A 17,205-nucleotide genomic window follows, 5' to 3' on the forward strand; every position below is an offset into this window, starting at 1 on the left:
ACTACTCTACTCAGAGCCACTTCACCAGTTCTCATGTCACCTCTACAGCTTTTCCCCTTGAGCCAGCTCTGTGACTTTCCCCAACACCACCCAAGAGGAGAGTTGTGTGGACACACTATGGTTACTCTCTGTCATTTGACCCCACTGATAATTCTGCCGAACAATCAGGTTGGACAATTGATCAAACTAACTAGCTAGTTTAGGTTTAAACACAGGCTCATTGCTATAGAGCAGGAGTTGGCAAACTTTTTATGTAAAGAGCCAGAGAGTACGTATTTGAGGCTTTGTGGGTTGACACAAAATCGAGGATATTCTTTCTATATGTATATAATCAGAGAAAAGAAATTTTCACAAATTTTGGGCTGCTGAAATTCAAAAAATGTTGTTCTATTCAGACCTTCAACTGATTGAACAAGGCCCACCCACATTATGGAGAGCTGTCTGCTTTACTCAAAGTCCACTGATTTAAATGTAAATCTCATCTAAAAACACCCTCACAGAAACATCCAGAACAATGTTTGACCAAATATCTGGGCACCCCATGGCCTAGTCAAGTTGACATGTGAAATTAGCCATCACAGAAGGATAACATTTCACTCAATTGGTGTTCAAAATTGGTCGTCCTCATCATCAAATCCATTGCAAATGTTCATCTGTGAAAACCATTCTTAGCTCATGGGCCATAAACAACAAGCTGTGAGCCAGATTGGGCCTGTGAGCAGTAGTTTGCCAACCTTTGCTATAGAAGAATATCTTAATGATACTAATGACAGGTAGGCCCCCTAACAAGAAAGATAACTACAGTCAAAATAGTGCAGAGTTAGGAGAGGAGGTGAAGCCTGACTGCTTGGTGAGAATTCTGACTCTCTCACTTAGTAGTTGCTTATCTTAGGCATGTTGTTTAGCTCTTCCGTGTTTCAGTTTCCTCCTTTTTAAAATGAAAGTAAAAGTATCAACCTCAAAGTCTCCTATGGAGATTAAATTAGTATCTGTAAAGTTCTTGGGAAAATGCCTGGTACATAGCGAGTGTTAGGTAACTATCAGATGTGATGATGGTGGTGGCCATGCTAATGCAAGAAGGAGGCAGAAGGAGGAGGAACACAGAGAAGATGGGAAACAAATCCTTACCAGGCCAGGACGGTGAGCGCTTTCCACAGGTTGGAAGTGTTGCTAGAAAATTGATTGATTGATTGACCTCTGAAACTGACCAGCCCTACTAGAAACTCAAAAGTGGGATGTGCTCTTAGGTTCCAAGCACTGAGAGGGCTGGTCTTGTGTTTTAGCCCAACCATCAAGATTATTCACATTTCTTTACTCTGAAGACCCTACAGCCTAGGAGGAGTATGGGATGGGGAAAAAGGGATGTGGAAGAATTTTGGTCCTTACCTCCAGAAATGATTCAGAACCCAGCACACAGGAGACGAAGACCTCCCTACCTACTCTTAGCTGACTTTGAGTTTACTAGAGAAGCAATAATTTTACAAAGAGGCTGGCAATTGGTGTCCTTATTGAATAAAGAATAAGCTCCCAGATTTACATTCATTGATTTTCTATCCAGTTTCTATCTCTGTTCATCATGTTGAATTTCTTCTTAGTATCCAAAAATCAAACTGGTGAGAAAGCAGTTGTATCTATGTCTGTGCCCCTGTAATGCCCACATCTTTGTAATGTGGCCAGCTTTTTATAGCTGTTAACCCTTAATTGTACTCATTCCAAAAAGATTTTTTTTAAAGAAATAATGGATTCTGAAAAATAAAAAGATCCGGCCTTATTGCTTTGATGAAGATTTGCCACCCCTGACCGTTTAAATATTGAACTTGGACTATAAAAATATCACTTCTTATTGATCACATGGTTATTAAAGTCAGTCAAATGCTGAATTTATATGTCAAACACTTGTAATATTTCCTGTAAATATTAGGGCAAAGGGAAAAGATGATAATGCCACCGTGAAGAGTCACATCAGATTTGTTCAACTTTATATAACCGAGAAATAATAAAATTGTCACCAAGAATTTCATTATATATGCCAAGCACTTGTCAAAAACTGCCGCACGTCATTCACGCATGCGTATGTGTCTGCGGATGAGCTCAGGAAACACACACATGCATGTGACATGGAGGAGAATGGGGTGAAGTCTATGCTTTGCCCGTCTACCTGCCCTGGACCTGTGCAGCACGGCGTCTGATAGCTGCTAGGATTAGGCAGGCAGCCCCTGGACACAGACACATTTGGGTTCGCTTTTTCTTGAACACCAATCTACACTGGGATGCTGACCAACTCTCTGGGTCTGGAAGAAAGCCTCGGAACTCAATAAGTCAACGAATACTAATCAAGGGTTTAAGGCAGATTCTTAAATCCCCTAAGATTCTTAAAATCTCTCTCGGAGGATTTTCAAGATTGCTTTGGGGGATAGGTCAGCCGAGAGATCCTTAGATCCCGTTCCCCCCCAGACGCTTGCCATACAAGCAAAGGCTTTCAAATGAGTAACAGAAAGGAACTATTAGTCAGTTGCGAGTCTTCTTACTGGGAGACTCTGATTGGAGGCCCAGGGCAGGCCTGCGAACAGAGGAGTGTGTAGCCATTTCTAATGGCATTTTGATGTACATGCACAAAATTGATGTCGGAAGGATCATTGTAAAGTCCCAAACAGTGGAATATTGAGGACATTTTCAGGTGGCAGTCAGATTCTGGCTGGGTGAGCCCAGTATATTTTCTCATGTCACAGTTGATTAGGTTCACAGGGAAGTGGAAAGAGTAAAAAATTCTCTTATTACTGCAGCAATGCCGTCTCAGCCTCTTTTCCCTTTGAATGCAACATTAGTTTTTGTCCAGAAGTCTAACTGCTTTCTACAGTTTGGGGAATTGTAAAGCAGAAACAATTTTCCCAGCCAGGCTGACCTTCACAGTAATGAGAAATGACTGGAATTTCTCTCTATTTCTCTAACATTTGGGGAGGTTTGGGATGGGGGGAAGAAAGAATATGCTTGTTTTACCTGCTGTTATGTTGTGGGCGTCCATTTGGCACTTGGAGCCTAATTTTTTCCATTCAGGGGATTACATGGACTGTTGCTCCCCTGACCCGCGAGCCAGACCACAAGTGTATTGAGAGACGACAATAATGCACTTTAAACCTTTTGTTATCACAACAGAGATGGCATTTTGTTGCCGCCATTAAATGAATAAATATTTCTCTCCTGGGGATGGCCATTTTCATTTACTCTCCAGCCGTTACTCAGATGATGAGCAGGAGGGTGGGGAAATTCAACCTTCGTTTAGGACGCGCCCCCGCGCCTCTGGTGCCCTGGGAGTCCGCCCAGCCTTCTGGACCTTCCAGCGGGCCTCCTGCATGAGCCAGCCGAATGGTGCTCCTTTCTGCTTGCTTCTACCTGGCCTCTTGCTCGCCACTCACCTTTCCCTCTGCTGGGATGGCAGGGTAAATGAGCTCTCTGGCCAAAGCGAATGCTTCCTCCTTGATTCTTTCAAATATTTAAGGATTCCGTTTAACTGTGGAAATGCAAGAACTCCCTGGAAGGCAGTGCAGAGGATAAAATTTAATACAGCCTGCCACCCCAGCCCAGGAGAAGCAGTTAGCCTTAAAGGAGAAACTTAATCCCAAGAGACATACCCTGAGCTGCCCTTTGTCTAAGGGTCCAGGACGGGATTCATCCCTCAGAGACGCTTTGGCAGAGTGTAATTTATTGGGAGGGGGGTATTTTGTAGCTCCTCTTGCACCCCCCCCCCCGCAAACTCTATCCCTGCCCCCTTTCAGGTAGGCAGCAGGGCATCATGGGTATACTGAATTGAAATTCTACTCTGCCACTCACTAGCTGTGTGAGCTTGGACAAGCTCCTTAAACTCTCTGAACCTCAGTTTCCTCATCTGTAAAATGGGGCTATGATAGTACCTACCTCACAAAGCTTTTTCATTTGAAGGAGGGAAAAAACCACTTAGCACGGTTCCTGCTGTTTGCCCTCCATAAACTGTAGCTTGTATCATCAACTCAATTCTGTCCTTTTTAAGTATACTGTAAATTGGTGATTAATTTGCCTTATGGTATCGTACAAGAGTCTGCTGTCGATCCCTCAGTGGTGTATGCTATAGGAAGGTGCCGTTGGATGCCCACCTCAGGACAGCAAATGAAGAGATGTGGTTTGGGCCTGCCACCTGCTTTTTTTCTGGACTCCAGTTCTGCCTGAACCTTACAGGAGATATAACAGTGAGGACTAAAACTAAGTGTTGAAACAAACAAACGACCTCAGTCTTGGAGGATTGGGTGGTCGAGAGGGGAATCCACAGGAGGGGCCAAAGGAGTGGGGCACCAGGCCAGCAAGTGGCGGATGGGGGAAGCACCGTGGTCTCCGGGATTGCAGATGGGCATTTCAGGGCTTGCTCTGTCTCCAACTCAAAACTGAGCTTTCTGCTGAAGGAGACTTGATCTTGCCTGGATCTATACCTGGATAACATCCTCACGTGCGCTTATTTCTCAGATTAGGAGAGTGAGACCCAGAGCGTTTAGGAAACATACCTACGGCCACATATGCCCGGTAAGTAGATGATCTTCAAGGATGCTTCCAACTCTAAATTTATGATCTACTTGAATATTATGTGCTATTTAAGATAGCCATAGTACTGGAAACCGCCAGGTCCTAGAACAGATATGCAGAACCCACAATGACACTTTAAATGTATGATTATCTATAGTGGATAGAGCTTTATTATCTGTTTTTAGCATTATTTTTTATTTTATTTTAATAGCATTTTAGTATGTTTTAATATTGGTAAAATTTAATATTTATTTAGTATTTCTATACTTAAACATTCAATATTTATTTAGTATATTTAGTGTGTATATGTATACTTAGATATTTATATAGAAATATATTTATGGTTATATGTTATGTATAAACACATTAGTTATATAAAAATATATTTATATTTACCTATTTAGTTATATATAAAATATCCAAGTTTATTAGTAAATTGAAATGTCTGCCATGCTGAAGAGAGCAGTTCAAGGATTCTCTTCCAGGGCCCACACCTCCACATCGCATTGGCAGCTCCATAAGAGGGCTTTCAGAGCTTCATTTAAGGGCTCCAGTTTATGGTTCAAAAGTCAGTGACCAGCTGCCTGTCCCGCCTCGCTGCACCGCCCTTGAGGCAGATATACTCGCATTGCCATTGTGTCCGAACACAGCTTCAGGACCCAAAAATGTGGGCGTGGTCCCAACAATTCCCCAAGAACTCGGGGTAGATTTGGGAGAGGGCTTGGTGGGAAGGTGGAGACTTGTGAAAAAGCAAGCCTAGACACAAAAACCCTATTAACTTGTAAAATTAGGTGAGCCTTTAATAACCTGCGTTAAAGCTGTGAAAGGTCAGCGCCTCCACGAGGAGCTGTTTAGGAGAGGGGCTTTTCCTGCTCCTCAGACTCTGCCCTCTCCCTCTTGTTTGGAGGGATCTCTTGGCTAGATTTCAGCCAGTGATCCGTCCTCAAGGAATCTGCATCCCTCTAGATATTTGGTGCACCGATTGGTCCAAGGACAGAAGTGAGAGCCCCGAGCCATCCTTTACTCAGGTTTGCTGGCATCTCATGAGTGACTTCCTCACTGCTATCTTGGGAGACAGTCCACCTCTTATAATGATGAGAACGTGTTTTGAGAGACAGTCTCTGTCCCAGGGAAAATCTTCAAACGAAAACACGGGTTTGTGGATGCAGAGTCAAATTCTCTTTCTCAAATTCGTTTCCTTCCGTCTGTCGCCGCTGCCACCATCCTAGGTTACGTTTAGGATTTACAGCTCTTGACCTTCTTCCCGGTCTCCCTGCCTCCATGCATCCCCAAGGCCCCTCCCAACCCATCCTACGGACCAAGCCAACCTTCCTGAAGCTTGAGCAATGATCAGTTCATGTTGGCGCCATGACAATGCTGTGGAGTGGCATGACATAGTGTGAAGTGGCATGATGTGGCATGGTGTGGCATGGAAGCGCGTGAACCCAAAGGACCAGAAGACAGAGTTCAAGCAAGTCCTGACTCTGCCTCTCACCTCGTGCCCTGTAAATCTGTTGACATCACAGAGCCCCAGTTTCCACTTCCTAAAAATGAACCCATCCGTACCTCATCTGTAAGACTCCTTCTTTCTCCAACATTGTGACGTTTATCCAAGGAAATGTGGGTTATCATTGTTGAAACCGGGGTCATTGAAAAAGTGGCAGACACTCTTCGAATTCCAGAAGGACCAGTGTAAGATCCTTATTAGATTATTTCTGATAATTCGAAAGACTAAAGAAGCTATTCTTGCAATTAACGTGAGCACAGAAATGTCTGATGTTCTATTGTGACTGAATTACGTAGTTATTCAAGATTTTTCTCCCATGGGGAAGATTAATTAACCACGGAAAATGCTAGAGGCAGACCAAAGAAGATGATCTTGCAATCGTCCAAATGAGAAGAGATGGGGACCTTAACTAGGCCAACAGCAGTGGAAAGGAGGTGAAGTGGACAGATCTTCAAAGTCAAAATGATAAGATTTGGTCATTGATTGGACCTTGGAAGTGAGGAGAGCAAGGAGCCAGGGAAGAATGACCCAGGAGTCAGGGCGGGGAGGCTCTGGAGGGAGGACGTTGAATTCTGTTGTGAACAAGCTGAGTTTTAGCTGCTGTGCAGCATCACGTGGAAATACATGGCAGACCTCTGGGACTTGTCTGCAGGTGGGCCAAAGTCAGAGCTGGGCCCTTGATGTCCATACAGAATCACAGCTACTAAACATCTCTCCTAGCGTGAACGTGGCCTTTGCCATCCTGCTCTTCCTCCAGCAACCACTCCCCTGCTTTTATACTCTTGGCTCATAGTCACCATTGCATTTTGAAAGTCCTTGTAGCCGCTTAGCTAGCCACTTTCCCCTTCTGTCCTTGAACCACCACCTGTCTTCACCCCTCACCCACTTCCTTTCAGCATTATTTCAGCTCCTTTCCATAAGTTTCAACCCTCCTAACCTAGATGTCAAGGAACATATATAAGTTGTTTCCTTTTTTCTCTTGCATGACCCATTCCTAAGTGTTCTTCAGGTCAAATTCTACCCAGTTTCTGAATCTCTCAGTGGAGCCAGACAGCTTACAAGTTCTGCTATTTCCCACAATCATTACTTTTTTGGTTCTCCTTTTCTCTTTTTAAATTTTTTGAAACAAAAAAGAAACCCAGGGCCAGTTTCTCCTCTCGTTCTTCCCTCCATATCACCAACACTCACTCCGCTGGTTTTCAGAGCCAACTATTCACATGGGTCAATGTGAGAGAGGATATTCCTTCTCAAAATGAAAGCCCTTGCCATTTGGAGGTAAAATGCCCTTCTAGGCAGAGCTGTAGGACTTTCTGAAAGAGGGCATTTATAGAACCTCAAGTAGATGAATCGTTTTCTTTCAAGCAGGAAAATGTATTTTACTCTTCTTGCTTCAACTGGGATTGACGCCATTCATTTCATTTTTTTATGCTCTTCTGTTTTATTTAGAAATGATCTATTCATCCCAAGCCAATTGAAAAAGTATAGATAACTCCAAAAAAATTACCATATCATTCACGTGAGGAGTATGGATGCTCCCACTGAATATTGTCATAGCTCCATTTAATTTGGGCTGAATAAACCTGGCCTACAAAATTCTTTTATTTGTTGTGCTCTAAGAAGGCAGCATCATCCCTGGAGTGAGTGAGACCCATGCTCTAATTGCAGCTGCTCCCATCCCCTTGGACAAATTATTGAGCTTCCTTTAAATGAGATGTTAACCATCTGACACATACCATGTTATATGGTAAATATCATCACGTGGGTGGAGTCATATTTCGCAGAAATCTTTCTGCATCTCCAGTATTGTTGACATGCGCCACTCTGCTGACCTCATGGAGAGGACACTGTTTCACACCTTCATTCTCAGCTCAGCACTGCTTGTATTGCAAATGGCAGGAGATTTTTAAACTATAATAAAGTAAGAACATTGTAAGCATGAGAGTGCTAGATGCTGGCAAAAAAAAAGAAAATCTCTTCATTATAAATTGAATCCTCTTTCACATAAGTATTTTTTATTATCATAGTAGCATTTATCTGCTTCTGTGTTAACTGTCTGTACAGAGACAGAGCGGTTAAAAGTTGCTGAAGTACTGCCTCCTGCCCTTTGGCATGGAGAAGTCTTCCTTTCTTGGGCTCACCTCACTGTGATATTTAGTAACGTCTTTGGTAACGTAGATTTCACAACAGAGCCCCAAATCGTGCTTCGTGGTGCCGTGTCCACCAGAAATTCGACTCATTTTCAGGCCACTAGTTTCTCCAGTTGCCCCCCAAAAAGCGCCATGTAACATTCAGGGGGATGGTAGGCTCACTGAGTTCAGTTACCTCATCCCCCAGATAAGGGAGAGAGTCACCCATTGGGGAGCCCACGGCACGTATGTGATGCAGGAGAAACGTGATCAGCAATCCAGCCTCCCGTCTCTTCCCGTTTTTGTGAACTTGGTGCGCTCTCTCTTTCTCCCCGCCCAGACATATGGTGTCTCACCTTGACTCACCTCTCATCAGCCCATCCAAAGCTGCTTTCCAGAGAACCCTAAGAAAGTCCTTTGTTCTGGGTTGCAAAAGACTGATTTGTATATATAAGTGTTTCTCTCCCTCAGGATATTTGCATGATTGCAGGGGACCATGCCCCTGTTCCAATTTAAACGGAAGAATGACCTAATTATGAAATGGAGTCTTATAATCAGTTGATTAGATTCTCGATTTTCATTTATTAACCCAGTTTATGTCTGTAGTAAAGTTACACAAACTCTTCTAGAACCTGTTTATATCTTTAAGAAATCTCTTGAGCTAAGAGCTATGTAATTTCAGACAAAGCATAAGAAAAACGAATTTTTTCAGGGTAACAGCTCTCGCGTTGGAAACTCCTCTATCCAGCAACTTGACTCTTTGAGACACTTGAGAACCAAGAGACAAACAGAAAATAATAATAATAATAATAATATAAGATTTGTAAAATCTTTGTCAAAATATCCAAGCACATTCTTTAGAGGAGAGAAAAGACACTTAAGCTCTCACCCCGAGCCACAATATTGCCTATCTGGTTGCAAAAGCCACAGCAGATTATAAGGAACGAGGAACAAGGGAAGAGGAGCTCTTAGAAGCAGGTCCAAGGACAGCTGGGGAAAATGGCACTGCCTATCAGGACGGGAAGATCCAGAAACAGACAACTCAGGAAGCACAGCCCTCCGCGTCTGCGTGCGGTGGAGAAAAAGGATGCAAGTCAGCCGCTAGCTGAGAGGGCGGTACCAGCCCAGAACCCCAGGGCTGGGCCAGCAGGAGGAACCGAGGCAGGAGGCTGGAACAGACTCAGACCCAGATCCCAGGAGATGGAGCCCCACCAAGGGTTCAGGACAGAGCCGCGCTCCCTTGGGAGGCTGGGAAGAACAAAGCGGGGCCCAGGCTGGAAGGAACAGCACCTTGCAGGTGGCAGGGAAGGAACACGCAAAGGAGAACGTGCCCAGGACCCTGTTAGAAGACCTTGGAATAGAACAGGAGTCAGAGTGGCTCTAAGTGTGCTGTTGTTCTGTGAGGGCTGAGTTCCCCAAACAGATCCTTAACCTTCCTGTAAGGACAGGACCGGGGCAGACAGCCAGGCAGGGCAAATTATACTAATTGCTTTTCGTAATAACGCCCAGAGTCATCAGGAAAGAGAAATTCCATTAGGCTTAGGAAGGCACAAAAAATTTATTGGTATGGAAAAGTATGAATTATATATAATGCAGTAAAAAAGGAAAGTGAATAAAAAGGATTACCTTTGCCCCAAAAGTACCTATATTGTGCTCCTATTATTGTTAACAGCTGCATGACCAGGGAGAAGGACAAGGGACAGACACCGCGATGTTGGCCTTGTTACCTCTGGGATTGGGGTAGTTTTCATTTATGTCTTGTTTGCTTATCTCTATTTTACAATTTTCTACAACAAACAAGTAGCTTGTGTCTAATAAAAGTGATAAAGGGTAAAAGAAGGTAGTGGAATTGGCAACGCATTTTTTAATATTTCTTTGTACAACATTAAAACTGTCTTTGAAAACCCTCAGCCAGAAGTCTTGGCGATCTGGTGAGATTCATGCCTCTAGGAACCCCAGACAGTGAGATTTTCCTTCATCTTTGAAATGAGAACCTCAGTCTAAACCACCGAAAACAGAAACTTTCTGTATTGCTGTCTCCTGCAATATTTTAGCTTATTCTTATAAGGAAAATGTTAACTTTCCTTTGATCAGGAGATCAAAGATCCCCAGTTGGATCAAGCCAATGGTGTAAACTCTTCAGCATCAAGGGCTGTATCTTTGATCTCTTTTGTCTTCACCAATAGAGTATGGAAATCGACACTGGGTCCACAGAGGTCACTCAGGGACGCTTCTCCAGAAGAGTTACCCAGAAGAGTTACATGAAGGTTTCTATAGTCAGACGCACAACAGTGCTCAGGGTGCTAGAACCCAGGTGCCTAAAGACTAGTGGCCATTTCTACCCACCAAAGCCACAGCGATTCTCCAACACACTGGGGAGGCTGCACACGTTTTCAGTAGTCAGAGCTTTCTGCACCACCTAGAAGAAGCTGGGCAACTTCTCTGAGCTCCAGCTTCTCCATCTGTCAGGTGCCTGCCTCTCAGCCTCCCTGCTGCACGAGATCGCGTGGAGATGCATCTTGGGATTTTGCTGTCCTCTCTCACCCATTTCTACACAGGCAGATGGTTTAATTCTATCGTCTTCTTCCAAAATGCTTAATTTGGACATGATAAATGGGCCCCCCAGCGAGAGGTCTTAAAATATGTGATAAATAACCAATCACTCAAACATAATAGCTGCAAGATCTGTGATGCAAAGGCTGATTTCATCGTCGAAAGCACTGCCCAGTTAGAGGTCAGGGAGTGGGGGATAAATTCGAACCAGCCCCAGTGGTTCTCATTTGTTCCAATAAAGTCTAGAGAAAGGAATTTTATTGGTTGTGGCTCGTAAAATAATGGATACTGCATCCCCAGAAATACTTGCAATTGGCTCGGATCAAATGCTCTAGGGCTTGGACCAGACTCCATGGCTGGACTGTTTCCTTTCGGCAATAGCAGTGACAGATCGCCGTGCTAAAAACCTTATAAAGTTTTTTAAAGTTTTAACACAACACACTGCAACTCAAAGCATGCGCATATTGGTGATTGTGTCTAAAGTCTATAAAAATGTAGGGTAAAAAAATGGCTTGAAAATTGAAAAGTCGGTTGGAGTCTACAGTTGTTTTGTGATTTTTTTACCAAGGTAAAAATATCGGCCCTGAATTGGTATTGGGTATTGGGTATAAATTAAAATAATGAATATCCAAATAATTACAAATGTTTTTCAAGCCTGGGGCTTGTCAACAGCCTTACTTTTTTCTGCCTCAGGGCCTTTGAACTTCCTGTCCCCGCTCTGTGCAGTTCTGTGTCCAAATATTTACATGGCTGGCTACCTCTCATCTCTAAACTCTCACCTCAAATCTCACCTTATCAGAGAACTGCCTCCTGACCACACTGTCTAAAACATCTGTTCCCTCTGTGCCCACCTGTCTCTCTATCACGTTTCCCTCTTTCAGTTTCTTCCTAGCACTGCCTGCTACCTAAAATTATCTTGCCTGTTGCTTACCCATTTGCTGTCTGTCTCCCCACAGCTAGACTGCAGGTACCTTGTCCCCGTGTCAGTCTTGCTCCCTACTGTATCCCCAGTACCTAGAACAGTGACAGGCACTCAGTAAATGTATGCTGAACGAATGATCCTGCTTATTTTCCCCTTTGTCTCAGCATCTGTGTTTCCGCCCTTTGGGCCACAGTTAGGCCAGATCCCTCCCATGCCTTAGCTATTTCCCCGTAAACATAGAATGGGAGCAAACTAGACTGGGTCAAGGCGATTCAGAGCACATTTGGAAGTTTTACATTCTAGAAACAAATGCTTATAAGCAGAGGGCTGAATTCTGATCAGATAGTCATACCTAAGTGTTTTGGAAGGCTAGAATTTAGAAGATGTTATTTGCATGTATGTAATTTATAACCTGCCTACTTCCAAAAGTGATCTGAGATCAAAACATGTAATACTTATAAACAGAGTCAGTAAAACAAACACCCAAATCCACACGGAGTAAAAGGAAAATAAGACACCAAATGCCTAGGCTAATATCGTTTCTACAATTGCTCCTTAAACTTAATCTGGGGCTTCCTTAGGGTGAAAGTAGAAGAGGAAACAACGGGGACTGGCCCCATGATGTAGTGGTTAAGTTCAGCATGCTCCACTTCAGTGGCCCAGGTTCATGGGTTCAGATCTTGGGTGTGGACCTACACCACTCATCAGCCACACTGTGGCAGTGACCTACATATAAAGTGGAGGAGGATTGGCACCGATTTTAGCTCAGGGCTAATCTTCCTCAAGCAAAAGACAGGGGAAGATTGACAACAGATGTTAGCTCAGGGCCAAGCTTCCTCAGCAAAAAAAAGAAAAAGAAGAGGAAACAATAGGTTCTGTAAATCTCAAATCCTTGCAATAGCAAGAGTATCAGTGCATCACAGATGACTCTTCCTCTCTTTCATGTACTCATTCAACAAACACAACCAGGAGTGGAGGGAGGAAGTAAAGATGAGTAAGACATGTCTCTGCTCCAGATTTTCTCATGGTCCTTGGGGAAGAGAAGGGGATCGGACATGGCTGTAATGAGTTATAACATGATAACTACCGTATGAGAATCACATACAAAGTGCTGTGGGAATACAGAGGAGGGAGTGACTCATTCACCTGGGGGTAAGCCTTGGAAGGGAGACCAGGTCGTGTCGGCTCTGGGTGGGGAAGGAGCTCACAGTGAGATAATATTCTGATGAGAGGCTCAGAGGTCTGAAAGCATGTTGGGTTGCAGGAGCAGCAAGTCATTCAGAGCGGCTGGAGCATTAGGAGCTCAGCAGTGATCATATAAAGACGTTTTCCAAGCACCAACTGTGTGCCTGGGCACTGGACTTCAGACAGATGCCACAGGTGGATGCTTTATTACCCCTATTGATGCTGGAGGAAGCTGAGGCTTGGGGAGGCTAGGTGTGGTGGACACTGTGAAACCCCCCCAGGACGCCCTTCACTGGAAGGGAATTTGAGGACCCTCAAAGTGCTTTTGTCACACAGCCTGCAGGGGTCAGCAGCCCCTGGAGCGTGGCCTCTGTTGCAGAGAGACCTCCCCATCCGAAGCCTCGCCTCCTCCAGCATGGCCCACAGCCAATGACCCACTGCTGTGGGGGTTCCAAGGCCCAACTCAGGCCACTCTTATTGACCATTCTAGCTCCGAAGCTTCCCCATGGGTTGGCAGAGACATCAGGCCTGCTTCGCAGCTGGGCTTCTCCCCTGCTCACCCCTGCTGCCACCTCCATCTGCCCTGAGGCCTCCGTCCCAAAGGCAGGCCTCCATTAACAGCCCACTCCTAAACTCTGGAGACAGCTTCCGGTGGAGCCCACCAGTATTCCATCCAGGTGACAGCGTGGTGGAGCCCCATGCAATGACTCCAGAGCTTTCAGTCTGCTCTCTGACACCTGAGACATAGTGAAGCTGAGGCTGGAACTGTAAATGTGGGCCCAACCTGAATGCCCTTTTGCATCATCCCAAAGAGGGGAGATGTTATTCTGCGTCCAAGGGAGAACCAGCAAGGATTTTAAATGAGAGGGCGCTATCAACAAATGTTTTAGGACAGTCGCTCTGGCGACAACAACACAGGGACTGGACTATGAGGGGAAAGGTCACCTTATCTCCATAATGCCGTGGCTGGCCCAGAGTCCCTCCTTATCTTATGTGCAATCCCGTCTGTAACTTTCTGACGATAATGTAAAGGAAAGCAAAAATAAGTTGGACCAAATAGTGGCGGGATACAGTTATGAGCACACTTATGCTGTACATAATCCTTAGATAGATGGGTGACTTCCAGTCTGTCTGCAACACACAAAGGCCTTTGACGGCATAGCCCGCGGGGCCAGTTGGATGATTGTGATATTCAATGTTCCCCTGCTTCTCCTCTTTTACTGGGCTCATGACATCGGCCTGGAAAGTGGGGCAGAAACAGTCAAAACTTGGGCACCCACTGTTCAGAGGAGCTGTGTACCAGCTGGGAGCACGGGCTACCCAGGACCCGTTGCACCGAGAGGCCCTGTGGTGGGCTGAGCCCACATGGAACACTTCCCGCTGGGGGCACAGGAAGCCACTGGACCCAAGCCACACATCACCAGGACCCTGCGATCACCCCGCAGATGATCCTGCCTGTGTCTCCATGGTGGTTGTCTCCATGAGAAGGTGCTCATAATCCTTATTTTACTGTCCTTCTTTCCTGTATGAACATATGCCACAATGGCAGGACTCATAGAAACCTGATATTTGTTTCATATACTTTCTATAGTTTCACTATGTCTTTAACAAGTACACTGTTGTTCCCCTTGGTATTAGGTTGGTATGTTGGGGGACCCATTCTACATCGATACGAACCTCTGCTTTGTGGATCTCCTGCCTTCAAATGGCAGAACCAATCATCTGGGTGTGATTACTTAGCTTTGTCCATTTGCAAAGAAGAGAATTTCTGCTAACAGCAGCTGTCTTCATTTGATCCAATTGCTCTTGAGCTGCCGTCTTGACAGTAATCAAGCATCATGCTTTAATCAAACATTGATGGAGTCCGCTGGATGTCAGGCACTAAGCTATGTGGAGTAGTCATGTAGAATGAATCTAAAATTCAGCTGCTGCCCCAAAATGCACACATCTAACACATTCATTGGATTCCTGAGGTCGCTCCTAGTTCCTAGGAGGAAAGCCAGAACTTCTACATCAAGAGGCATCGTTTACTCCATCTAAAAGCTGTTTCATATCATTTACTCACAAAATAAAAATAAAGGGACCAGAAGTGGTTATTTCTAGGAAATTATACTACCTCAGGCTCTGACCCTTCAGGAAGGAGCAGAGTAGATGGTCTTCAACCTTGATCTGAAAGAGAATGAGAAGCATTTGGGTGAAGGCAAGCACCGGCCACATCTCTGTTCGCAGAGTACAGTGTTTCTCTGTTTGGCACAGTGCTCATGGGGAAAACAGCCACCCCAGGGACAGAGGAGAAAACTTCTGCAGGAGTCATCACAGACCCCCAATCAATAAAAGTCAACTCCTCGCCTCTATTATTTGAGTGTCCTGTTGGTATCCTTGTTTCATTATCAAAATGATTTTTAAACAAAGAAAAGTTGGCTATGGAATGACTCTCTTAATGGTAAATTGAATTCCCTGGACTTAGTCTTCTAAGAAAAAAAATTCCGAAAGGGGAGGAAGGTCCTTATTCTGCTGCCAAGTTCATCTTCTAACTATTCTGTTAATTTAATGGTAGTACATTAACCCCGTCTTATATTGGAAATCACTTCTACTTGAGATAACTTGTTTTATAATGTCTTCCATGATTACTATGTGAATACCAGGTGACAAAGTTCATGCATTAAAAAATGTTTAGAAAATTATAGGATTGTTTCAAAAATTTTCTGAAATGGAATGCAATTTTCACTACATTTCCTGGGTTTATTTACCATAGTTTTATTGTTTTACTTTGCCCATTTATGGACATCTGTGTACATCAGTTTATTGACTCTCGCCCGCTTCCAGAGAAGATGTTTGTCACAGAGAACTATATTTGTAGCAGTCACGGGAACAATGACTATAAGAAGGAAAAATAGTGTCATTCATTTTCAGAAATATGCCACAAGCCACTGTACCACATAACTTTTCTACACACATCAGTGAAAATTAAGGAAAAAGATAGTAGCACATGATTATATCAAGTGTTGAATAAGTTTATTTCCCGGAACAATAATTCTGCATGCTTTAGTTTTTTTCTGACATGGTTCAAAACAACCTTGTCAATGACAAGTTCTAAAGTATGAAATTTATTTATTTTAGAACCAGGCTTTTAAGTGTAAGATTGAGTTATAATTGATAATGGCTGTATTTTGTGTTGAGGAAACTTTTTCTTATTTTTGAACTTGGAATATAGCCAAACCAACATCTTTGAGTAACTTGCCTTTATTGTAATTGTGAGATAAAGTCACCCATCTATAGGTGCAAATAAATCTAGCCGCCAGTATTTCTAAGGTTAAAAACAATCCTGTAGTTACAGAGACTAAGGAAAGTAGAGGACTAAATTTGCAAATTTGCTTCTTAACACAAAAACGTTTTTTTCTTAATTGTAATATCCTAGCTATATGGAAATGTGTGTTTCTTGGTTTTGTTAACCTTGAGGTTTTAAAACCAAAACAAAATCCTTAGTGGACATTTTTCCCCTCTCTTTAGCACATATCTACTAGGTCACATACAATAGAAAATAATAGAGTATTATTCTCAAGCTGGAATAAGGCAAATCAGCCACAGATAGAGTTCGAAATCCATAGCCTTTAAAATAGAGACACATGGACACACACGGCGCTATTCCAAACCCACATGTACTCAAACAGAGAATGATCTTCCAGTTCTTCCTTCTTAAAGGTTTCTTCTCTAACACATGTGCTTGCTTTCCGTTGCCTTCCGTTCCATTCCAACCTCTTCTCTCTCTGGGCTGCAAAAGGTGCTACCTCGGTTGGTAATAATGACACCATCGGACACCATCATGCTCCCTTAATGGTGGTATTTCACCCAAGAGTAATGCAGAAATATTGCTATCTTGTTCACTTAATGATAATGCAGGCGTGTTTGTGACTCTCAGAGCTCATGTGGTCTGCAGGATTTTATTTAAATCAATAAATCCTATCTTAACCAATTTGCATGAACATTAACAAAAGCACCAGAGGGAATTTTGTTCAGAGCCAAATGCTTTGTGGAGCATCTAGGTTTGGAATATAAAGTCCTTCCTTTAGATATCGTTGATGAGAACCGCCAAGGTGGATTACATACTTATTCCATTAGCCGATTTGTTAAATCTGTGGATAACAAAGTAATATATCATCTAACTTTTCTCAAAGTGCATCACATAGAACACGAGTTCTTGGGATCTTAGTGGTGTTACACGCAAAGGGTATGATCAAGTATTATTGGGAAATGCAGGTAGTGTTTCACTAACAAGCTGAGCAGGTTTCCTTAGCCGTGGAGACTTCTAGAACCTTGAACATGCCGAGATGCACTGTATCTCACAAGAGATAGATGCTTCATGC

General features: G+C 43.6%; 1 protein-coding gene across 8 annotated transcripts in view; it reads left to right on the top strand.

Moving 5' to 3' along the window:
• POU6F2 (POU class 6 homeobox 2) overlaps positions 1-17,205 on the top strand; it is a 459,108-nt gene that overhangs the window by 374,619 nt on the left and 67,284 nt on the right. The gene's annotated exons all lie outside the window — the stretch shown is intronic.

Source organism: Equus przewalskii, chromosome 4 (genome assembly GCF_037783145.1).
Source record: "Equus przewalskii isolate Varuska chromosome 4, EquPr2, whole genome shotgun sequence".
Taxonomy (NCBI): Eukaryota; Metazoa; Chordata; class Mammalia; order Perissodactyla; family Equidae; genus Equus; species Equus przewalskii.